Here is a 25,336-nt window from a genome sequence, read left to right as displayed (position 1 = left end):
TGACCTGTCCCTATTATCGACGCATTTTCATTTTCTAAAGAGACGTTGAAAGCAACATCGGTGTCAGTGAGTTTATTTATTTCTTTGGCTGTTTTGTATCGACGTTACTACAATAACCTCCAAAATATGACTTCCAGATCCCTCTGGGAAAATGTCCCTCTCCCACAGTCATATCTAAGGCTACATATATCTGATGAGAAGGTTTATTGGATGATTTACAAATGATAGAACAGGGGCAAGGTATGTTCTAATGAAATTCCATGTCAGTTTACGAGTAAAACAAAGGAAAAGTAGAAAGTCTTCACATGGAATGTGTCTTATTTTGTTCTTCAGTAAGGCAGTTGTGTGATGCTTTTTGGACCAAATACAGACTGATCACTAGCCTTCAGAGGATGTTTATCTCGGTGAGCTGGCATTTCCTTCCAGTTAGATTATGATGTGTGTTTAAACACATCAGTTTACCGACAAAAACATTAGTCCAATCATAAAATAACTCCAAAATCTAACAAAATATGAGAAAGAAATATTAGTCTACTTAGTTAAAAATAATTGTAGTGTGGAAGAAGAATATACACATGTATAAAATTGGGTGTAATTAAGGATGGGTTAATAACCACAAATATAGAAAAATAAAGGCTTATGACCTTTTTCAATTTTGTGTTCATGAATTTGAAAACCTGGATGAAATGGATGACTTTTCAAGACACTTAAATTAATATTTTATGTTCCTGAGAAATCATTAAAACTCTAAAGAAATATTACTTGGGAATAAATTGAAATAGTTTACAAAAATCTATCTCCCTGCCTTGCCCCCCAATCAATATGCTTCTTATCCCTCTTGCAGTTAGGCAGCACAGCATGAGCCTACGAAGGAGTGAGGAATTTGGGCAGGCTGGCAGCAGAGTGTGCAGGAGAAGCACCGGGGAGCTTCCGGGCAGAGGGGAGAAGGACCTTGCTTTTCATCCATCCTGAAGCGTAGGAGAACTGGCATGAAACCCTGAGGCTCTGTCCTCACCTTCCCTGGCACCCCAAAAGCCACCTGTTCCAGCAGGCGCCCCCATCAGTCTGTGTCCCAGAGCAGAGCCGCCCCTGGACCATGTGCCTTAGGCATGAAGGTGAGTAATAAACGAACTTCTCTCTCCTACAGCTCCTGAGATCGTGGCGTTGGTATCACCTGGTCCCTTCGGGCCAGTACATGGGTTTTTCACACGTTTGCCCCACGTCCAGCAAGAAATGCCTTGGCAGAGCACTTCCGCATGTCGGAGTCGGTAATGACGGCCTCGGTCGTGCCTCTCAACACACGCAGCTTACAAATCACGTGGGGAAGTGGCTTCTGAAGCTGCTCACGAGCTGTACGTGGTCACTTCCCCCCAGAACACCCCGCCACCTACTCTCGCTCAATAGAGCCCACCCAATGGTGCTTTCTCCTTTGTCACCCCTTAGTCACCTTATTTTCCCCTATTATTTGAGAGGATTGTCATAAGATCTAATCCAGCAGCTGAAGCTTCTCCTGCCGATCGTAACTTCGGTTCTCTTGAATCCTCTGAAAGCCGCGGGACTAGACAGATATAACAAGTGAATTTGCCCTGGGGTGTTCATATTGGGGAAAAACATTCCCAATTTCAAAATTAGCCTGTATTATAATAAGACATTCATCCTGTGAACAAATACAAAAGTCTCCCCCAGAGGTAACTGATTAGGCCCCCTGGGAGGAGAAACGCAGCAGGGTGGGCTGGAGGGAAATGGTGGGTGTCCAGCGAGGAGTTACGAAGGTCCCCTGTAGATGCCTCTTCCGTGAGTGACGCCTTCTTTCAGAGAAGTGACTCTAACTGCTTCCACTGACTTCTGCCGGTCAAAACATTTCGCTCCTCTGGCTGCGATGAATTGCCCAAGAATGGGCCTGTGATCCATCTCATCAGCGTCCATCCCTGGAATGAGGAACCTCACTTGGATCTGCAGCTTATGAACCTGGGACCCTCCGGACAGCAAGTGCCCTGGCAAGCTGTCTGCAGGGGAGAAAATGAAGCGCGTTCATGCACGGGGAGAAGAGGCCCGACTATGGAGAGTGTTCAGGCCCATTCTCTGCACACCTGGAGCTGCTCTGGTCCCTGTTCCATTACAGGTGGCTTTGACAGGTCTTCATCTCTGTGAGTTTTCTTGTTGTATTTTTGATAACTTTTTCTCAGCTTATTTTTCTTGTGTTGCTTTTTATTTAGAATTGGTCTCTGGTGTTTAAAATGGGTTTTCTGACTAATGTGGGCCATGTGCAACAATATTTGAAAATGGAATAAAGAAAGCTGAAATAAGGTTTGGGGATGGGTTACAGCTCTGAACTTGTCACTGTCATTATGGAGCATTTGAGTGAAAGTTGCAGATGCCGCAATACTGGGAGAACCATCCAAACTGGGTTCTGTGCTCTTCACAGCGGAATCTCTGGGATAGCACGGGATGCAGAGAAACCAAGTCTCCTATTTCTCTAGACTCATTCCAGCCTCCCTAATTTACTCTCTCACAGCTCTCTGTTTTTGTTACACAAAACCCTAAATTTTTTTTTGTGTATTTATCTGTTTAATATTTTCCCTTATTCCTAGAGTAAAAGGTTAATGAAGGAACAGGCTCCAAGTTTTCCCACGATTGTGTTGTTTGGTCTACTCATGTAGCACAGGGCACAGAGAAGGTGCACAGCACATTTTTGCCTTAGGAATTAATCACAGACATTAATATGAGCAGGCACTGGAAGCACAAAGAGCAAACGCAAAAGGGAACTGAGCCCTGACAGCAAATAGGTGAGAGATCCTCAGATGTCAGAGTCTCCGTATGCGCTATCGGCGTGGAGAAGCACAGGACCAGAATCGACAGGCAGCCTCCCGGAGAACCGTCCAAACTCATTATAAAGGACAACATCCCATGTCTCTGATTTTGTCTTCAGATGATATAAAATATCTTGGACCTCATCACAGAATATGACCAAAAAGAGACGGGGTCATGGCAAACTGGAGATACATAGGTTAAGTTAAGGTGATAAGTTAGTTAGTACTACTTAATTATAGTTCATAAAATAACTACAGATGTAGAAGTCTCAGCAAAATTACTGGATAGAAAGAGAAAGAAAAACAGGGAATTGAAACCGGTGACTTTGGAATTCTGTATAGCTTTCAGCAGGGTCAGATTTTCTTTAACTGTGAAGGAGTCATTTGGAACAACAAGCACCTGTCTGAGGACTGACGTCACCTGTGCAGGGACATCGGGGCCCCGTCTAGAAGTGGGCATCGTGGGCTCTGTTCTGCGCTCCATCATCCGTTAGTTATATGCCTTTGGGTAAGTGATTTTACCCCGCTGGGTCCATATTTCCTTACCTCTAAGATTAAATAATAAATCTAGATGACTTTCCTCTCTTTGTGATTTAATACCTCATGACAAATAGTTGACTCAGCACCGCAGATACTGCCTTCCCCTCTACAGCCGGGGCTGTACTCGTCACAGCCGGGATTACGGGAGGGAGACTTGGTGGAGAGAAGCAGAGTCTAGTGAAGAAAGAAAAATGTTTCCTGTTTCCCAGACATTACAGACGTCACAGGAAAATGGCTACATGTATTCGCTGCCTTAATGTAGCAAGTGGGGACTGTGATGCCACTTTCTCAAAATTTATTGAGGTTTATTATTTAATTTAAATTATTTCAGTTAAACTAACAAGCCAAAGTAAGAGTTTTGTGAATAGGTGCTTCCTCAGGGTGGAACCTGTAGCTTAGGTTGTGCAATGAATATTAAGAAATAGAAAGTAATAAAACTCAGGGGAAAGCATAGCACATTGGTTCTCAGAGTTCTGAAAATTTCCCTGTTCCTAAATACTAGATCACCTCCGTTTTTTGATGCACTTAGACCACACAGAAAGTAAATGTAGAATATTTTTAGATTTGGCGGGAATCTGAGTTTAAAGTATGCTAATTTTTATATTTTTCTAAGATGTACAACATCTCTTGCGATTGATGGGAAGGTTTAGGGGTCAAAGTTACCAGCAGAAAGTAGCAGTTTTATTTGCAACCGTGGAGAATAAACAAGAGTTGACTAAGGAGGCACAGTAGGATTACCTGGGATTACCTGGTGCCTTTTCAGTGCTCTGTGGAGGTTGATGAATTTACGGTTTGCGTGGTATCGTATGCAAGAAAGTTTATCTCTTGAAACTTCTAGTACAGGTCGGAACAAGGTGGGGAACTGGATTATTAGATTCAGCTGAGACTGGAATTTCTCTGCTCTGTCCCTGCTACGCAAGGACAGTGAATAAGGAAGTCGGAGGTGCTGGCCAGAGAGTATGTCAGGAAAAGCCTCACAGAGCCCACACTGCCCCCAGGTGCGCGTGGAGGAAAGTGGAGACGGGAATCTGCTAACAGACGTGCATGAAGGATGGCATCTGTGGGCTGATGGCACAGAGACAATTTTTAACAAGGATGGGTATAGATTTTGAGTCATAAAGGAGGAAGAATAAATGGTTGTGGCCACAAAGGCAGCTCTAAATATAATAATTCACAAAAGATATCAGTCTAAATGATCAGAGAGAGAGAGTACGAATTGGGGTCCTGGCTGAAACCACTGGTTTATATTTAAGCAAGCTGAGGAAAAAATAGAATCTAAACGATATCCTCAAAGCTAGGATGGATCATAGCTGAGACTTAGTACCAGAAATACCTGCTCAACATTAAACTTTCTCCTATTACATACTACTTAGATTTTGTTACTCAATATAAACTTTAAAGAAGTATCTGCATCGCTCTTGGCTCTTACACACAGAAAGGGATCTTTTACTCTTTTCAAAAGCGCATTCTCAGTAGAATTAGTAAAATATATGTTTTTTGTAACAAAATGAACCTGTTTTGGTTTTGAAATATTATCCATTTCGGTGCTGATATGGTGTAATCTGCCTCAGCAGCAATGGGCACTAAGGATGCCAAGGTGAGACACCCCACAGCGGGCAAGATTTTACCAACAAACTGAGTTTGCACATCATCATTTGTGTTTTGCATTTTTACCAAACAAATCAAATTGCCGGTTTGAATGTCTTACTAGTATAGTATCACCTTATTTAGTTTATATAATTTAGGCAAAAGGAAAACTATCATTTATAACTAGGGAAGCCTTATCAAGGACACACAATACTTCTGTATGTATATACTCAAAGAATCATCACTCTTACTTGAATTTATCTGTCAGTAATAAAGACACCTGTTTGAGAATTGTGGCCATAACCTAAAAAAGAATATGAAATAAGAAGCAGGAAGCAGTACAATGGGGAAAGAAAAACCACAAACTGACTAGTCTTTTCAATAAGACGCCTGAATTAAGTTTTGCAAATCCTGCCTCACCTACCTGCCAATTTATGATCCCAAATTAATAAATGTATAGTAATAAGGGTTTTTTTATTAAAAAAATCTTGATATTCTTTATATATCTTCTTAAACCTTGCTCCTGATCCCAGCACTAGTTTTAATTTGGCTGAAGCTGCCTTGAAGATGAAAAAAGCATCCAGTTTTCTGAACCTGTAAAGTTTGTCCTGAGCTTTATTTCTAGTTCTGAATGACTCAGCACAATCTCTTCTCTGGCTTAGCACTTGAATGGCATTTTCAAAGGAATGATTCACTTGATGTCATTACTTTTTATTTTCAAGGAAATTCTGATGACTGACTATTCCACAAAGTGAGACTCTGGTTCTGTGCCATGTATTTGTAAAGTCTGAGTATACTTAAAAAAAGAAAAAAAAAAAAAAAAAAAAAAGGAAACAGAGAGTGTCCCTGGTGTTGTAATCAGCAAGAAGGACAAAGTCAAGCTTGGATTAAACACTTTGTTTCCTGGCATTTTAAGCCACAGAAAATGTTTCCACTGGTGTTCTATGAATTTTGGGGGGGAGGGTTGGGGCTTTGGGAGGGGAACATATTAATAGGAACTTCTCTTTGGTTTCTCCAAAGGGGACATGTGATCTTATGCTTGCTGGTAATGTCATAGGAAAGTTAAGCAACTCTTGGATACTTTAATACAGTTTTCATCTTCGTTAGGTTCCAGGCTGGCAGATTGTTTTCAAGCTCTTTCCTTTTATATTGAGATGATGGCAATCGAAGCAGAAGGGGCAAATCAACTACGGATGACAGATAAGAATGAACTGAGAGACCCACAGGACGCACAGGCTCCGGGGCTGCACTGCCAGGGAGAGAGCCCATTGCCTGAGACTTAGCTCATCTCCACTGTGAGTTGTGCAGATTGACCTCAGTTTTGCCCTTTGGTCTATTTCCAGATTTTAACATGCATGATTGAAAGGTAACTGCGAGGCCAGCCCTTTGTAAGGCATCTCCTTTTAAACCAAACATTTATGTTCATTTTACCATTTGGTAACCCATCACCATCTTGGCGTGCTCAGCCTTTAATTTTTTCATGGTCCTTTATGTGTTGATTTTTATGTTAGTTTAAACCCAGTGGCAACTAAGGCAAGCTAAGTTTTGGTGGCATTTAGTTCAAACAGTTGACTCAGGATTCTAGTCACTTAAAATTCCTGAGGCTTTTTTTTTTTTTTTTTAAATTAACTTTCATTAAGCCTGATTTATTCCCTCCCTGTTTGCATCTACCCACAGTGAGATGGGTGGGAGCTGGTGTGGGAAAAATCGAGGCCTAGAAGTCAATGCGTTCCCTCAAAATGTTACCTGAAGGAAAGGGGCATTTAACAGAGCACAGTGCATGGATTCAGTCAAATTAATCTACACACTGCGGTGAACCGAAAGTCCTTAATAAACAGATTACGCACACCTTTCACGACTTTCCAGAAGCCACTACATCTCTTTCTTGTAGCCCAAATAACTCAGTCTCCATAGATGTAATTCCAATAATGAAACATATTAGAATGTGTGTACATAATAGGATAGAATATAAAAGGAATTCTATCTTTTAGAATTAATATTTTCAATAAATTTAATTTTGGAAATCCATGCAAGTCTTTAATTTCTTTACCCAAACAGTAAGTACGCCACTTAGGAACCCAGAAAACAGTCTTAGTAAAAGTTGGTATTATCCTGTTTAGACTTAAATAATCACTTAAGTTTTACTTATTTCACATATACAAATCAAATATTTTTTATCATCAGAGAAGATTGCTGAATAATGAAATTAAGTTGGATTTAATTTTTTACCTTAGTTTAAAATTTCAAAAAAGAAACTCTCAGTCAAAACCTTTATGTGCAAAAATGCCTCTAAATTATGCATGATAATTTACTTATTTCTTGATAAGCCTTCATCATAAATAATCTAAAGTTTCAGCAGATGAGATTGTGAAAATTTTACAGGTAACAGTAATCAGATAGAAAAAGAGATGTGATGCTTCCAACCAGCATAGCTGAAAAGTAGACTTTTTCTTTTTTGAAAAGCACAGTCCAATGTGGAGTCCCCCAAAGCCTGGCATTTGCAAGCTTTATAAAATAATGATAACAGGTTTGAAAACCAGTGATTGTAAACTTTCTTACCTGTTTCTCCTTATGAAAAAGTTTCTGATTTCATGGTTGAAAAGTAGTAATGTTTTCTTGTAGAAAATCTGAAGAACATAGAAAACACACACATGAAGAAGGCAGGTCTCCCATGACCCTTACTTAGAAATCCTTTTGGCACCCTCGTCAAAAACCGTTGTCCAACTTTGTGAGTCTATTTCTTCAGTTGCACAATCGGTTTTTGGATGCCAAGGCACGTCACTGGGGCAAATGAGCCCATCAAATGTGCCTACTATGACATTAGGAAAATGCAAATTAAGACCACAAAATACTACTATACATCCATTAGAATAGCAAAAATTTAAAAGACCAACAATATCAACTATTGCCAAAGTTGTGGAACAATTGGAACTCTCATACACTACTGATGAGAATTTAAACTACTGCCAGGCCTTTGGAAAACAGTTTGGCAATTTCTTAAAAAATTAAATGTACACTCACCATTTGCCTTAGCAATTCACTTCTCTGTATTTATCCAAGAGAAATAAAAACTTACGTCTACAAACTATTTGTATACAAATATTTATTCATAATAGCCCAAACTGGAAACAAATAGAATATGTATCAATGAGTGAATGGATACACAAATGTAGTGTATCTATGCAATAGAATACTATGTAGTAATGGAAAGAACGAACTGCTGACACTTCTAACAACTGGATCAGTCTCAAAATCGGTTTGCTAGTGAAGGAAGCTGCTGAAAAGAGGGTAAAAAGAGTATATAAATTCCATGTATATACAATATTAGAAAATGCAAACTAATTATTGGTGAAATAAGGCAGATCTTTAGTTGCCTGGGACTAAGTGGAGAGAGGTTTGGACCACAAAAGGGCCCACGGAATCTTTTGGTTGGCGGAAGGGATGTCAATGTCTTGTACCCTGTGTATGGTTGGTGGTTTCCTGTGAGTGCATGACTCAGACTCAATAAACTATACACTATTATAATTGATGCACACTATTATAAATTATATTTCAATAAAATAAAATTTTTAAAAAGCAATGCCAAGGGGAAAAAAATCAAGATACAAAATTGAATGTAATCTCAAATAATAACCATGCAAAAAACCCGGGTCTGTGAGTGGGTAGATAAGGAATTAATCAAAATGAAGACAGTAATTCTGTAACATTAAGAATGATTTTTTTTCTCTGTGTTCCAACATTTAAAAATATTTTATAATTTTAATAGATATTAATAGTAATGCAGTTGAGAACATCATGGCAGAACATTTAGTCCTCAGCGCTCTGATGGAAACAGTGTTTGTTCCCGCACTGAGGTGGTGGGGAGATAATTTGGCTGAATTTAGATTGCTTGTGATCCTGGTACTAGAGGGCTCTGTCACAATTTGTCTCATGGATAGTAGAACGGATAGGACTTTTGTCTCACATTCATGCATCCTTAAACTAAATGTTTTCCCCTGCTAGTTTTCTCAGGATCTCTGAGACCCATAGCTGCTATGATGTGCTTTCCTGATCCTTTGTTCTAGACAGAAGCCTTAATTTCTGCAGCTGAGGACAGATGCTGAAGGCTCACAGCTGACCTCACATGGACATCACCTGGCCTTTCTTCAGGAATCGACCTCAGCCAAAAAGCACTTCTTTGCTCAAGGTTATGTTTTCTCTCTGGGAGCAGCCTGCAGCCAAAGACTTTTTCCGGGATAGGGTATATGATGCCTCAGTTTTGGGCAAATTCCAAGAGCGATTCAAGCTCTGGATTCCTCCGTGAGACTGGCTGGGTCATTTCTTACAACGGCATGGCAGTTTACCTCTATGTGACCAGCCTGGCCCTTTTGCTATCACTGGAGTGTTCCTCAATGGATTTCCTGCCAGAGTATCCCAACCTCAAGTACTGATTCCCAGAGAGTCTCACCTAAGACTATACCAAAATGGTCTGACCAAGAAGACTTCATAATGAGATTTTAAAGACGTATCATATCTCTTACCTATTGTCTGGCTATCACTGGTACGAAGTGGACTTTGGGCCCCTCTGCAGCCATGCGGTTGTTAGAACTTCCATTGGGAGAGACCACAATTTCCTCTGCACCTGAGAGCTCTGTGGGGAGTAGTAATTAAAGGAATAATGGCATCAGGTGATTCTTGATAAATGCTATGGATGTGCTGGCAAAAGGAAAGAGTGATTAATCACCAATTTAAGGAAAAAGTGACAGTCATTTGGACACCTCTGCTAACATATAAATAGAACTCCTGTCCCCTGTAGTTGGATGGATCAGGACAAAGCCTTAATTATAAGGGTAGTGAAGCTCTGGACACAGTTGATTTGTCAACTGTGGCAATGCTCTATACCTAAGCCAGGGCCCTGGATGGGAAGAAGTAGGATTCTGGGACATGGAATGGGGACATCTGGGTCAATGCTCTAGAGAACTTTGAACCTCCAGATCCCACTGGATTTCATGAGCCTGCAGAACGGCCCCACTTCTACCTATTAAAGTCCTGTGGTCCACGCCTCACAGGTTTGAAGACAGTGCAGACAGCGTGTGCTCCCTCAGGACCTGCCCCCCCTCCCCTCATCTCCATCGGAGAATAATGAGGGTCAAATTACAAACCAATCTCTGGGGAATGTATTGACCCCGGAGGGGGAAAGATGCTGGGAGGAGCTTCAGAATATAGCTGATATGGACCCACAAAAGCCAGATTGTTAGATAGTTCCAACACTTGGAGCTGTTTTGGGCAAAAGCAGCCATTATTGCTTATACTAGTCATCTGGGGTTGCTGTTAAAAAATACCACAAACCAGGTGGCATAAACGGAAATCTATTTTCTCACAGTTGTGGAGTCTCCTGATCAAGTGTCAGGGGGGTTGGTTTCTTCTGAGGTCTGGGGTCTCTTGGCTTGTAGCTGGTCACCTGCAATCTCTCGCTAGCTGTTCTCTGCACATGGCTGTGCCTAATTTCCTCTTATTATAAGGACAACAAATCAGGTTGGATTGGTGCCCACCCAGGTGCTTCACTTTAATTACCTCTTTAGAAACCCTATCTGCAAATACAGTCACATTCTGAGGTACTGGTGGGTAGGGCTTCAAGGTATGAATTTTGGAAGGAACATAATTCATAACCATGCCAAAGTGAGGCATATTTTGCACAGACAACAGACAGTGTTAAAATCTTTGATATCAGTGTTGTCCACATTAGGGATCCAAGCAAATAAACCAAAATCAGTCTGGATTGGATGAGTCGCTAAGACACAGAACGCTTCTAATACGACTCATGGGGATCTATGCTGGGCGTCACGGTGGACCCCTGAGAAAGGACAGCAACAGTCGACACAAGGCCACCGACTAAAGCAAGATGCACAAGGTGGTGAACCGTCTAGGTCATGGCAGCCCTTCTCAAGCTCATGTTAAAATGCAGAGGTTTAGGATTTTCAAAATTGGGGAGGGGATGAAGTGAGATGCAGAAAAAAATTAGTAAACTCCCTTAGTGATGGGGAAAATACAGTACTATAGAAGACACATTTCATTAAGTGTCAGAATGAACAGCTATAATAGACTTGTTAAGGATATTGAAATCCTAGTTTAAATGATTATATTAAAATGTTTTAATGATATGTCTGGTAGTATTAAATTAAACTAGTTGGTGTTGGATTCATGGATTCATACTTCTTAAGTTGGAAAGAAGAAAGGGAGAGGATTTATCAGCTGTAATTAATCAGCATAAGCAATGAATAAACATAAAGCTTTTGTCTTATTTGAATGTACCTGTTATTCACTAATATTTAAAACATTTCAACAGTGATAAAGTATCACTTGATAAACCACAGTGAAGGCAATTTTCTGTTTCAGAAATTCCTAACTTCAGGTAAACACAAGAAAAAACATTTTGAAGTCCTTTTAAGAGACAACTTGAGAAAATTAACTTAACTGGAGTGATTTTCTTTAGCAAGTCTCAAGATTTAAAACATTCTGTGGCAAGTTTACAAACCAGCCAGATTAAGCAAGCTCATAGTGTTGGCTTTTGGTTAAGGAAGAATATAGTTTCACAACAGACTTTGCCAACTCCTACCTGTGATACCTGGGTTGAGTTATTTAATTTCCTAAGCCTTAGCATTTTCCGTTTAAAAAATGGGCATCACTCAGTGTTATTTTGATAATTGAATAAATTGAAATACAGCACCTCGTGGGATGTGCCTGATTGAAGTGCAACTGCTTTTATTATTAAAGTGTATTAAATAAACATGACTTCCAATCTTTTTAGTGTATGATCTTAAATATCTATGTTTGTTTAAAGCTGATCTAATAGGTGCCTACTGAAGTTTGTGTGTCTCTTTTTGTAAAATGTGATCTTAATATGTAAATGAGAAAATCCTAATTCCTCGGTGAGGAAGATAAAAGTGAAGAACACAAGGTTGAGAATCTTCAATGTTTGGAAAATTCTGCTACTGAGATACAGGCTTTTTATCCATGTCCCTCAGGTCTTATTCCTCGTAGAACATACCAGTTAACACATAAAAAATACACAGGTGCTTTGAGTTAACAGCTGGGACCAGGTAAGACACGTGGACACATTCCCCTGAATGCTTCCTCCCTGCACCTGTAAGTTCCTTTCCTGGAGGGTGATGTGTAAGCCACGGGTCGCAAGGGTAAAACTTAAATAAGGGAGGAAGCATTTGCTCACAGCAATGTTCATCAACATATTCTTATATTTAATAGGGAAATACTGTAAATTAGAAATAATGTTGAATATATTGTTGTAAGTTCACTTAATATAAGAAATCTCCTAAAGCTATTGTAGAAGGAATTGATATTTTCACAAAATCACATTTACACATGAAATACCATCAAAAGAAATATGCAACTACATGTTTGAAATTTTCTAGAAGGTTATCTATCCAAACGTTGAGTGAGTTTTTAAAATTCATGCAGTTATGTCTTCCTGTTATCTAATTTTTCCATCCTAAAACATATTCTTCTCTAAGATAGTATATTATTACTAATAAGGACATAAAAAAGATATATTTATGTACTGTCTTTATGAAGTTTCTCCCTTTTTGAACACTCTGAGATTTAAAAATTGCTCTTGCATGAAAAAAAAAACTTTCTTTTCCAATAAAAAATTTATAAGGTTTCTCTTCTCACAGAGTCTCTGGTGACCCAGCATAAAGTTGTTCACAAAGACATAAACACTAAATGCAGTTCTTGCCACAATCATCATCTTTTGCAGAATTTGTCTCTGGTGTGAGTTCTTTGAACTTGAGGGTGTAAGCTCAAACGGAACCTTTTATCCCACTTTCATATATATAAGCTTTTTTCCCTCCATGGGATCACAGTTCCTGACCTAATCCTGATCTTTAAATATGCTTTTTTTTTTCTCTATGGGTGAAGCATTTATGGAATATAGTTCTCAAGATTTATTTCATGGTTTCATGGGTGACATGAAAATGCTCACTTCTCCATTGCGGATTGTATTACAGTTGCTAGACCCAGGGGGTTGCTGTCCTACTGTGCATCGAGACTGTCCATTATGACTGATGTGAGCACCTTTGTGTGAGGGAGGAGTTTGCTTTGCATGTGGAAAAGGGCCGACCTGTGAGTGCTTCTGTGCCTTCCCTCCTCCAAACATGTTCTAATTAGTAAAATGGCAACTGGTTTTTGCACATCCGTTTGCATAGCCTTTATTCCCAAAGCCTTTTACAGTATAAATCCTTGAGATTTTCAATTTCTGGAGTCTCCTTTGTGGAGACGCATTCCATTCCTCTAATTTCTAAATACATGATTTGTATTGATTGTTGGAGAATCCTTGTCGAAGTATCAAAATGCAGTTCTGGCTCTGAGACATCTTTGGCTTTTAGAGGTCTCAGTGGTCATTTTTAGACAGTCTTGCCGACAATACAGATCAGCGTGTTCCAAACAGTCAAATCCTGGTCCCAGGTGATTTGATTTCCAGGGAGGTTTTCACTCCATTTTTTATAATTGCCAGACCTCATTGTCATCCTCTTTTCTAAGTTTACTCTGCACTGCTTTCTGAGAACTCTACATCTCCCTATTCCTCCTCAGTAAAATGGATGGTGTGATCTGTAAATTTTACTAATATTTGGGTGGCAGGCAAATCCACAGGAGCATAAACTCTTGTGGGGGAAAAAAGCCAATTAAAAGAAATCTAATAGGTATTTTCTATAGAAAACACTCTACTAGCATATCCCTCAAAATTGAAAATATTCAGAAATCAAAAAAAAGGAAAACATTTTTGCTGTTTTAAGGTAATTCAGCCAATTACAGTTTACAATAGGAAAAGTATTTAGCTAAACTCAAAATTCAGATTCCGTAACTGATGATTCTGGCTGTCCTCCCCGTCTTCCTCTTCCTAAGCTTTTATGACCTCACTTTTATGAGGCAGAATAGGGAGTTCAGCTGCACATCCTGGCCTTGCCCTGGGAACCTGTCCCTGTTCTGTCTTGAGGTCCTGCCTGGAGCCCACTGAAGTGTCTCAGGGTCTTTAAACATTTCCCTCCATCCTCACTGACTCCCTGCTGAAGGGTCCACAGCTGAAGCAACCGGAGTCTGCTGGCTCCACTGAGGCCTCGCAGGGCCAGGCCCACCTGCACTGCCACAGCCCCGTCCCTGGGAAGGTGCAGGCGTCTCTACCCCTTCTCACCGGGTTTTCCACCTCATGCTTTTGGCTGTGGTGTCCCCTGGGCCTATATTACAGCACTTCCCTGGCGATAGGGTAATTCCCAGTTCTCAGTCACCTTCTGTGCCTCCTTTGAGGGCCATGAGAGCTCTAGCTGGCGAGCTCTCTCTGCTCTGGAGACAGAGGGAGTGCTGGGGCTGAGCGTGCGCTCTGGGGTCTCTCAGGTCCCCTGTCCAGAAACATCACGTGGCCATTTCTGTTCTGCAGGTGGGTGGTCTCCCCACAGAATCCCAGCAGAGAGTGCAGGCAATGTGCTCCTGACCTTGAACCCACAAACTTACCCAAGTTTCTAATCCCCCTGAAACCCACTGAGGCTTTTCAACCAGGAGCGAGTCACAGGAGGCAGGTCCCACCCGACCTCTTTGCCTTCTTGCTTTCTTCTGCCAGGATTTCCACACTTCTCCACACCCAGCCTGCCACCCAGAAAGGGCTTTCTATGAAACTTCCTCAGAAACCTGAGGAAGCTGGTCTTTTTTCCCCATATTTTTCATCTTACTGATGCAGTGATTACAGGAAAAACTCTATGACCAGTTCACCAAACTTCTCTCTTGATGTGTAAAGTCCGGCATGGACCATTCCTTTCTCACGAGTTTTATAAGATGATAGCCCTTTTCAGAGTGTGTAAAAATCCGCTTTAAAAGTTAAAGAGGCAACATGACTTCTTTGCTCTTGGCAGGGTGCTGTCCTTCTCAAGAACTAATGAAGATTGATAACACTTTGTGAATTCTACCCATATAGCTTAAATTTGTCCAGAAAGTCCCCGTTCACAAATTCTGATCTGCTTCTCTCACTACTGACATCTATTCATTAAACAGCAAATATGTACAAGAGCCCATGTTCCACGGCTTTCTGGATTCTGGGCTATGACAGAGAACAACAGACAGAAAATATAAAATACTAAAAAATCCCCCAAAACTACTCAAGCAATAAAAATGTACACAGAACCAAAAAGCCCCAAAGATTTTAAGCAAGTAAGAGTCCACATATTAAGACAAACTAATCTTTGTCTTGTAATCATGAATAATTGCAACCCTGAATTATAAAATTCCATGATTTCAGAGTCTTATATAGACATGATCCAAAGAGACCTACAATCTATGTGATATGCTAATCGTTGCCAGAGTTATTAGACCATCTCTAACTATCTTTATTTCCCAAGCTCTTATAGGTTTGTGTATAACTTTCTGTTTCCATCATCTTGCTTCATATGCACAAATATTTCCATAAATAATGGTTGATTTTCCTTTATGTGTGATATTTCCTGGTTACACTGAATTTTGTATAAAAGTTTCATAATAGAATCAATAAATGTCAGTCTTTTCACATATTTCATATATATTACTAATATAGATCTATCTAGGCAATTCATTTTTTTCACCCTCTTTACGAAACTGCCACAATGAACAATTACTTGTTCACGATGAATACATATATTTGATCATTAAGTGCTTCCCGAAGTCTATTGTTGTGAATTATTTCTTAATTTGCACCAAGACTCCCATGTTTTTAATTAACACCATACTCAGAAAATATACCACAGAAAAATACCAAACAAAATTAAATGCAGTTTCAGAAAAGATCTCCTAGGATTACTTTTGTTATTTTTAACCATTTGTGGAAGCCTCTAGCTTATTATAAGAACAATGATGAAAGGCTGAGTAAAATGTAGTTTTATTTCAAAGATAAAATTCTAAGAATGAGGAGTCATGAGCTAAAATGACCTTTTCATTTCCCATTAATGACTATTCTTTATGTTATATCTAAATACCATTCCACATTTCCCAAGGAATTTTACAAAACCCTGAATTCTAAAACAGAAACAATATTTTTTCCTTTTTTCATAGATTTTATCAAAGTATAAACTTTATGTCTGAATAACTCTCCTAAAATCGAGAAGCTGCCCAAACTTTCTATTTAGTAGTGAATGGAGCTTGTCTGTCATTATCCTAGTAATTATTTCATGTATTTCATTAACTATTTGAGGTAGACAGTTGGGGTTACAGGGGAAGGAGAGACTTGATAACAGAAAAAAAAAAAAATCTCAGAAGCAGTTATTCTTGGATTTTCCTTACAGAAATTCTGTGTTATTATGTCTGATTTTTACTTAAGTATGTGTAGATCAGTGATAAAATGTGTCATGAATCTTAATTACCTTAGTAGAGAAAAATAGCCGCTCGGTACCTGTTTAACCTGTCACTCCTAAAGGCAGATTCTCTGGAAACTATTGTTTAATGTGGCAGAGGGACTCTGAGCTGCATTGAAATGACAGGGAAAGGCTGGCTCTCATTGAGAACGAGACCTCGATGGTTACCTTTGGAAATAAAATCACCAGGCTCAACCGGTCTGAACCTTACAAAAAAGGCCAATGCACATTACCCTTTGGCTGAGTTAAGTTTTACGAGTCAACACAACAATTTTACTTAGGAAGCCTTTTCTTAACACTGACTCTAGAAAAGGTGCTCATTTGCATAAACGTTTGGAGCAGCATATATTAAATTGTCCCTACAGACAGTTCTCCACCTCAGAGATATGAGACGTTGAAAAGTTGTGGATTTTCTTCACAATCATGTGAGTTAACAGGCTTAAATCTTTAGCTATGAAGAGTTTTCTGCTACTTAATATAAAGGGATACATATAAGTCATATGCATAATGTTGTTGACTCAGATGATTTCTAAATGTAAGAGGTATGTATTTCTGATTCATGTCATTGCAATCATTTTCTGGAATTGCAATTGGAAGCAGCTCTCTTATTCTTTACTTTTGATGGCTAAAACTGAATGAAATTCCATTATCACAAAAATAGTGTTTCAATTTTTCGTGTCCTGGTACTTTTCAAATTTGAACTGTTGCCCTACCACTCTCAAGCTATTGTGTTGTCTAAATCCATTGCGCTGAGAGGCTCACACAATTGGGAAGCGTTTTCATGAATATGTAATGAGCCGTGTGCCCCAGCTGAGCACTCAGAAACAGGGGGGCAAAATTAAAGTTGGGTTATTGCTCATCTCTTGCCAAACATCCTCTCCCCTGTTTGTTTGGTTTCCTTTGAGATTTGGGGATGAACAGAAAACACATCACCTGTTGCCAGAGAGAACAGGCCTCCCCCAAATCCTTCCTTTTCTCGTAGCTGTTTAAGAAGATGTATTGTGGAAGAAAAATTAATGAGTAGAATGTAACAAGAATTTTAATAAATATGTCTCTCTTAAACTTACATACATTATTTTTAAGTAGTGATTTGCAGAGGCTTTTTATTTTACTAATTGGTTTTGATTTGTCTGTTGCATTTATAATCTTGCTAGTGGCTGTTTGTGTGTGGTTTATTCTACAAATTGAATAGTGATGCCCATCTATAAATGGAAAGGGTTATCATATACATACTCCAGTCATATTGTTTATACTTATGCATTTAAGTTTGACATTCTGCAAAATTGACCTTGCTAAGCCCTTCACAAATATATTTTTTTCCTGAATATGTTCCATTTATCTCAGAGATGGAGAAAATGACTTCTGAGAACCCAGCAAACTTTAAACCACTGACTTTGCCAAATGATAATCACTTTTGAATTTTTAAAAAAAATTCCTTCTGGAATAGTGTGTCTGAATTATATTGTTATTGGCAAAAATAATTTTAGTAGTGTCGAAGAAAGATTAACCAATTCAGAGTGTATATATAATCTGTGCCACAACTTCCATGGGAAATAAGTTAGCTCTTTCTACAAAGACTTCATCGTACATTGCTGCAACAAAGGAAGAAGCACCAATAGCATTTTGGCACTGGCTACCGTGGGCACCTCTTTTTTTCTTAATTTATTTTTGCATGTTACATGTGGGTATAAAACTCCGAAATTTAGCAAATTGATGGAAATACACTCAAAGTACCTTAAATTGTTTACTGGAACATTTAAAATGGATACCAAATATCTTACTGAGAATGTGACATTTCTTCCAAATGACAGGTAGAGGACACGATTGTTTATTTATTCAACAATTATTTATTGATTACTTATGCTAGGGGTTATGGATACAAAAGTGAAAGTAGGACACAATCACTGCCTGCAGAAGACCTCAAACCAGGTCACACAGATCGACACAGCAGAAGGTGATAAATTATTCTAAGGGCATCATTAGAGAGGTGCCCAGGTTTTCATGGGAACACAGACAGCCAGAGAACACAATTCAGGCTGAGGAATGGAGGGCAAGGGAGGAATTTCTGAAAGCGATGCCAGAACTAAGTCCTTACAAAAAGGGTGAGTGGGTGTTGTGTAGACCAAAAACAGGTGGGTTAGCATTCCAGTAACAGGGGGCAACTTCAGCAAAGTCCTATAGTAGGGTCCCTCACAATCGATGTAGAAAATCTATGCAGAAAGTCACTTATGAATGGAGACAGGAGCAGTGGCCGGATCACTGAGCACAAGGCTTTTAACTTTTATACAAAACTGTTTTGTTTTATTTTCATTTAACTTTGATAGTGACATGGGCAGGTGCATATTTTCGGCAGATGGTTCCAGTGGTTGGCTACACAGAAAGCGTGACTGGATGCAGCAGGTCCACCTGTTTCTGTAGGTGCTGTGCCAATAGAACTAGAAACAAGCACGAGGCCCTGAGCTTGGGCACTAAACGTGGAGATAAAGAACAAAGGGTGGAGCTGAGATATATTTAGAATGTTGTACTGTGAAAGCTCATAAATGATTAAAAATAGCTTGTGGGCAGGGCAGGTTTCCTGAAGGCAAATGTGTCAAAGTTAGTGACTTGTATTATGGTTAGGAAGTGGGGTGTAGTGATCTCAGCCCCTCCTGAGGCCATACCACACTCTCTGCCGAAGGAAAATTGACGAAGACTATGGGACCATACACTTTGGATGAGGAATGACTGATTCTCAACACGCAAGATCCAGTGGGTACTAGTGATTCCTTTGATGAAGGAACTGGTAGTTTATGGACAGAAGCTACCCTAGGAATGTTTTGTGTAAGTTCAAGCCCATTTCAATTCGTCTCTTCAGTCTTCATGGCGTAACTCAAAGGCACCTAATCTCCCCAAGCCCTGGAGGCGTGGAGAAAGTGATCGAGCCAACGTTGCATGGTCGGCAGTGTTGAAAGAATCCCTCATGTTGCCAACTGTCAAGTCATCTGCCCTCTTCATGCCCCCAACACAACGTCTGCTGTAACCACACAGTTCCTGAATCTCTAACCACATCATTCACAAAGCATCACATACATCATTCTCTTTCATCTTCTTATTCTTTTATGCCTCTTTTTTCTCACAAAAAGCCAACCCTCATAGTTTCCTTCCCGAGATGAACAGCATTCAGCCTTCAGTCTTCCTTCAAAGACTTTATCACTTCAGTCAGTTCACTGCATCATGGTTCTGACTTCGTTTAAGAATTTCTGGAATAACTTGTTTTCTCGTCTATGGAGCAAGCCCTACTTAGTGTTTAATAACAATTACTGTACATGTGATGTGTATTTATACCTTGAAGAGTTTATTTTTTAAATAAGTCTATAATTTGAAATGATTGGACAAATTAGTTGAATGGTTTAGATGCATTCACTCAGCAAATTTCAATTAATTATTTCAGTATGATTCGTTGATTTGATATATATCAAATAAATATCTTATCTAAGCAGCTATTCAGTCTGCTTAATTGGATACCTTGAATTATGTCCAGAGCAGGAGAAAGGATAAAACTCCACACGAGGGTTAAAACGGAGAATTGATTGTATGCATTTACATTTGTTATTCCATAAATCTCCTTAAAATACATTAAGTGAATTTTTCAAAAGGCAAAACTCAACAAAGACATATAAGTGGAGAGGAGACGATAGCAAAAAAAAAAAAAAAAAGAATCAAATAGAGAAAAGAGATGGAAGAGTAATAATTGTTTCAGTAGATTCCAGAAAGCAGAGTCAGAGCTGGCATTGGGAAAGGCTGGGTAGCAACCGTGTTTTTCTGAAGAACTACCAATTCTCTGGAAGTTGGAATAGGAGGCAGGGCTATGAACAAAGATTGAGTGAAAGTTTGAGCAGCAGTTAGGCAGCTCTCCCTCCCCTCAGCTCATCATGCCAATCTCTGTCCTCGATGTCAGCAGACGAGCAGAGCATTATTTTCTGGGCAAGTCGAATCTTAGGATTCCCAGACTTCAAGATACCAGGACTCATGAGTGGTAGTAAAAATACTTTCATTTTAAAAGTAGAGGAATTAAGTAAAAAGTGTCCTCATTAAATGTTGAGATTCCCCAAATCCTTTCTCTAATAGGATCCTAAACTTTGACTGTTATATTTTTGAATCGTGAGTCTGAGATTAGCAGAGTCTTATTCACATATAAGTGATGGCAAATTATGAAGGCACAGACATCAAAATGAAAGACTCAACATTTATATTCTTTAATTTAATTCAAGATATAAGATGGTTTTCATTTGGTACAACTCAATGTACCAATCTGCCTTCATTTTCATGATTGCACTAAATGATTTCACAAGTACTTAAATGAAATAACTTCTTCGCAACTGCTGGAATTTGGAAGCCGTTTCCAAAGACCAAAGAAACTCTTGGATTTTGAATGAGTTCTCAGGGGTCTCAGTGAGTACTTGGAAGTCACCTTAGTGGTGTCCATGGGATGTCTTTCATAAGCAAGTGTGGGGCAATCTTGAGTGTTGTCTAGAACTATTCCAGCCCTACAGCAATTCCACAGCAAAGCTGTGTTCACATCAATTCTCGATAGGGACAGCCAGTGACACTGTTCACTCACCCTGATTTTTTAGATGCAGGTGAAATAATGAGGATCACTAGACTTCATCTAACTGAAAATCAACAGGGATGAAGTGTTGGTGACACTGTACACAGTTGTCTTTCTGAAGCGAAAATCACCTTGCATTTGAAAAGCAAAGTCACAAAGTGAATGGAATCTTTAGTTTTTTAAAGACGAATTCTAATATACAACATATTAATTATGGAAACTTACTAATTCAGGTGAGATGTCATCTCACATCTGTTCAAATGGCTTTTATCAAGAAGATATAAGATACGTGTTGGCAAGGATGCAGAGAAAACGGAACCCTAGTTCACTTTTCATGGGAATATAAAGTAGTACAGCCGTTATGGAGAACAGTTTGGAGGTTCTTCACCAAACTAAAAATAGAACTGCCATAGGTTCCAGCAATCCCACAGCTGGGAATATATCCAAAGGAATGGAAATCAATGTGTTAAAAGGCTATCTGTACTCCCCTGCCCACTGCAGCATTATTCACATTAGTCAAGATATGGAATCAACCGAAGTGTCCATCAACAGATGAATGGATAAAGAAATGTGTCACAGATACAAAATGGAATACTATTCACTGTTAAAAAAAACAGCAACAAAATTTTGTCAATCCAATTTGGAAGATTTGAGTCCAAAACAGCAGGGCATCAGTCTGACAGTCCAATCTACCCCCATGTTTGTAGTGAAACCATTTTCAGAAAATTGACTTAGGACTAAAAAGAAAGAAGTCGAGTACACAAATCATTAGACAGCATCACTATGGAAACCTGTGCTGATGAACCTGAGTCTTCACCTCTGATTGAGAAGGAAGTTCCAACACCTACCCTTCCACCCCAATCTTTTTCCTATTTGCTTTTGTAAAAATTTTCATTAAAATTATTTTAATTGACAAATCATAATTGCATTACATTTACAGAGTACAATATGTTTTGTTATATGTATATAATGTGGAATAATTAAATCAAGGTAATGAAGATATTCATAACCTTCCTTAACATTTTTGTGACAACACATGTGAAATTTACCCTTAGTTATTTTAAAACAATATATTAATGTTGACTATAATCACCCTGCTCTGCAATAGATTCCAAAACTGATTCCTTCTGTCTAGGTGAAACTTTGCACTCCTTGACCAGCAGTTCCCCAGTCCCCCATCCCCCACCTAGTCTATGGCAATCATCATTCGACATTCCATTTCTATAATTTCAACTTTTAAAAAATTAGCTTCCACATACAAGTAAGATTACACAGCACTTCTCTTTCTGTGCCTGGCTTATTTGACTAGGCACAATGTGCTCTAGATACATCCATGTTGTCCCAAATGACAGAATTTTGCTCTTTTTTAGGCTTAATAGTGTTCCGTTTTGCTTATACACAACATTTTCTTTATTCATCTGTTGATAGACACTTAGGTTGATTCCACAGCTTGGCCAGTGCGAATAGTACTGCAATGAACAAGGGAGTGCAGATATCCCTCTGACATACTGGTTTCCACTCCTTTGGGTATATTCCCAGCAGTGGGGTTGCTGGATCATATGGTAATTCTTTTTTTAATTCTGTGAGGAACCTCCATGCTGTTCTCCATAATGTCTGTAGCAATTTACATGCCCACCAACAATGTGCAAGAGTTCCCTCTCCTATGCATTCTTGCCACCAACTGTTATCTTTCTACATTTTGATAAAAGCCATTCTAACAGGTGTGAGGTGATATCTCACTAAAGTTTTAATTTGCATTTTTCTAATGATGAGCAATACTGAACATTTTTTATGAACTTTTTTGGCCATTTGTATGTCTTCTTTTGAGCAGTATCTGTCTGTTCGGGTCCTTTGCTCATTTTTTTCTTCCTTTTTTTTTTAGTTATTTATTCTCTTTCTATTGTGATGAGTTTCTAATATATTTAAGATACTAACTCTTTATCAGATGTATGATTTGCAAATATTTTTTTCTTATTCTGTGGGGTTTCTCTTCACTTTTTAGAATGTTTTGTTTGTTGTGCAAAAGCTTTTTAGTCTGATTCAAACCAATTTGTCTATTTTTGTTTTATCTATCTAAGCATGTAGGATTATATCCAAAAATCCTTGCCAGACCAATGCCATGAAGTTTTCCTCTAAGTTTTCTCCCAGCAATTTCACAGTTTTAGATCTTACATACATGTTTTTAATCCATTTTGAGTTAATTTTTGTGTATGGTATAAGGTAAGGATCTCAGTTTATTCTTCTGCATGTGGATGTCCCGTTTTTCTTGCACCATTTGCTGGAGACACTGTCCTTTCTCCACTGTGTGTTCTTGACACCTTTGTCAAAAATCAATTGACTATAAATACACGGGCTTATTTCTGCACATTCTGTCCTGTTCTATCAGTCAGTATGTCTGTTTTTATGCCATTTCCTTGCTGTTTTTTAAATAATCACTTTGTAATATATTTTGAAGTCTGGTATTCTGATGCCTCCAGGTTTGCTCTTTTGGGTCCAGATTGTTTAAGCTATTTGTTGTCTTTTGTGGTTCCATACTAATTTAAGTATTGTTTTTTCTCATTTCTGTGAAAAATGGCACTGGAATTGTGATAGGGGTTGCACTGAATATGCATATGGCTTTGGGTAGTATAAACATTTTAAAACTGTTAATTCTTCTAAGCCACAAACACAGGATATCTTTCCATTTATTTGTGTTTTCTTAATTTTTTATCAGCGTTTTATCATTTTCAGTATCGAGTCTTTTACTTCTGAAATTTATACCGAAGTATTTAGTTTTTTGTTGCTATTGTAAATGGGATTGTTTTCTTAATTTCATTTACTGATAGCTTTTTATTAATCATAGAAATGCTGCTTATTTTTGCATGTCAATTTTGTATACTGCAACATTACCAAATTCATTCATCAATTCTAACAATTTTTTGATAAAATCTTTAGGGTTTTTTCTGCATAATACCATGTTGTCAGCAAACACATAATTTCACTTTTTCCTTTCCTATTGAAATGCTTGCTATTTCTTTCTCTTGCCTAATTGCACTGGACTTAAGAACTATGTGGAAAAGAAGTAGTGAAAGTGGGCATCCTTGCCTTGCCCCTGAATTTGAGAAAAGTTTCCAACTTGCCGCTGTTGAGTATGATGTTAGCTGTGGGTTTGCCATGGGTAGCTTTTATCATGTTAAAAGACAGTCCCTCTATAGCTATTCCATTGAGAGGTTTTATATGAAAGGGTGGTAAATTTTGCCAAATGCTTTTCTCTTTCCTATTTCTATCACAGTGAGTGATCACAAATTCTGGCTTCTGGCTTAGTGTGGGTAGGTAAATACGCAGTAAAGATAATTATCTCAGTATTTGAAGTCACTTTTGATTGGATACCAAGATTTAGTGTGTCTTTGTGTGTACGTGTGTATGAGCATGTTATGGGTGTTTGTTTATTGACTTAGCTGCAAAAACGCTCCATCTCTCCACTTTCAAACGGCAATCTGGCAGGTTGTGTATTCCAAAGATGGCCACAGCCACAACTCTCATCTGCATGCTCCTTGGCAATGTGACATTACCGCTCTGCCTTTTGAATCTGGGAAGACCTGTGATCAATGGAATATGGTGGAAGTGACGCTGTCCAAATTCAAGAGGAGTCCTTTAGAGAATGGGAGGCTTCTTCATAGTCCTGCCTCACACACACTCATCCCCTGTTTTCTGTTAAATTTACCCATGGTGCCATGAGAAGCCCATACATCATGGAAACACGTTTGTAAGCACCTGGGTCAGAAGTTCCCAGTGACTCTCAGCTGACAGCCAGTATTGGCGGCATTCATGCAGGGAAACAGCTAGGACACCCAGCCTCATCCAGCCTCCAGGTGACACCGCTCCAGTCCTGACTGCAAATACATCAGTGACCGTAAGCAAGCACTGCCTGGTTCAATCCAGTCTACTCACAGAACTAAGAGAGAGATGATAAATTGTTGTCTTACGTCATGACGTTTCAGCACCATTTGTTACACAAAAATAAACCAGAACAACCACTGAAAAGGCCATCTGACATTTTTGGAACATTTCTCCTAAATTTAGATAGACCCTGCATTCTGAGTAGTGCCTTTTCATGGTAGACTCTAAAAACACACAGTTCTCCATTTGCTTGTGGTTAGGATACAAGCTTATAAATTAGCTTCATAGATAACCTCCAGACCTCGACACAGACATGAGCAACCATAGGAAAAAGGCTCAGTGTGGAGAATCCACTCTGCTGGTAGGGGCTGCAGCCGTGGATGTACCGAACCTTTCAAAGGCAGGCGAATGATGCACTACGGTTCTAGATTGACAATACTCTGCACATCCGGCCACATGGACGGGACATAGCACAAAGCCAGTTTGGCGTTCTGTCCTTGAGAATCTTCTCTGCAAGCTTATCTTCGAGTACATTCCTTTGGCCGTCCCAACAACTCTGTGATTCACTT

At 39.1% G+C, this 25,336-nt stretch overlaps 1 long non-coding RNA gene across 1 annotated transcript in view; it reads right to left on the bottom strand.

Moving 5' to 3' along the window:
* Window positions 1-7,500: 7,500 nt before the first annotated feature.
* Window positions 7,501-25,336, bottom strand: part of LOC123626355 — a 53,774-nt gene continuing 35,938 nt past the window's right edge. Inside the window, exons 2-3 of the long non-coding RNA XR_006730819.1 lie at window positions 9,458-9,567; window positions 7,501-7,564 (exon numbers count right to left, since the gene is read on the bottom strand). This is a non-coding gene — a long non-coding RNA (uncharacterized LOC123626355). The remainder of the gene's footprint in view (window positions 7,565-9,457; window positions 9,568-25,336) is intronic.

This window comes from Lemur catta, chromosome 22 (genome assembly GCF_020740605.2).
Source record: "Lemur catta isolate mLemCat1 chromosome 22, mLemCat1.pri, whole genome shotgun sequence".
Lineage (NCBI taxonomy): Eukaryota > Metazoa > Chordata > Mammalia > Primates > Lemuridae > Lemur > Lemur catta.
This window is presented reverse-complemented; position numbering and strand designations above follow the sequence as displayed.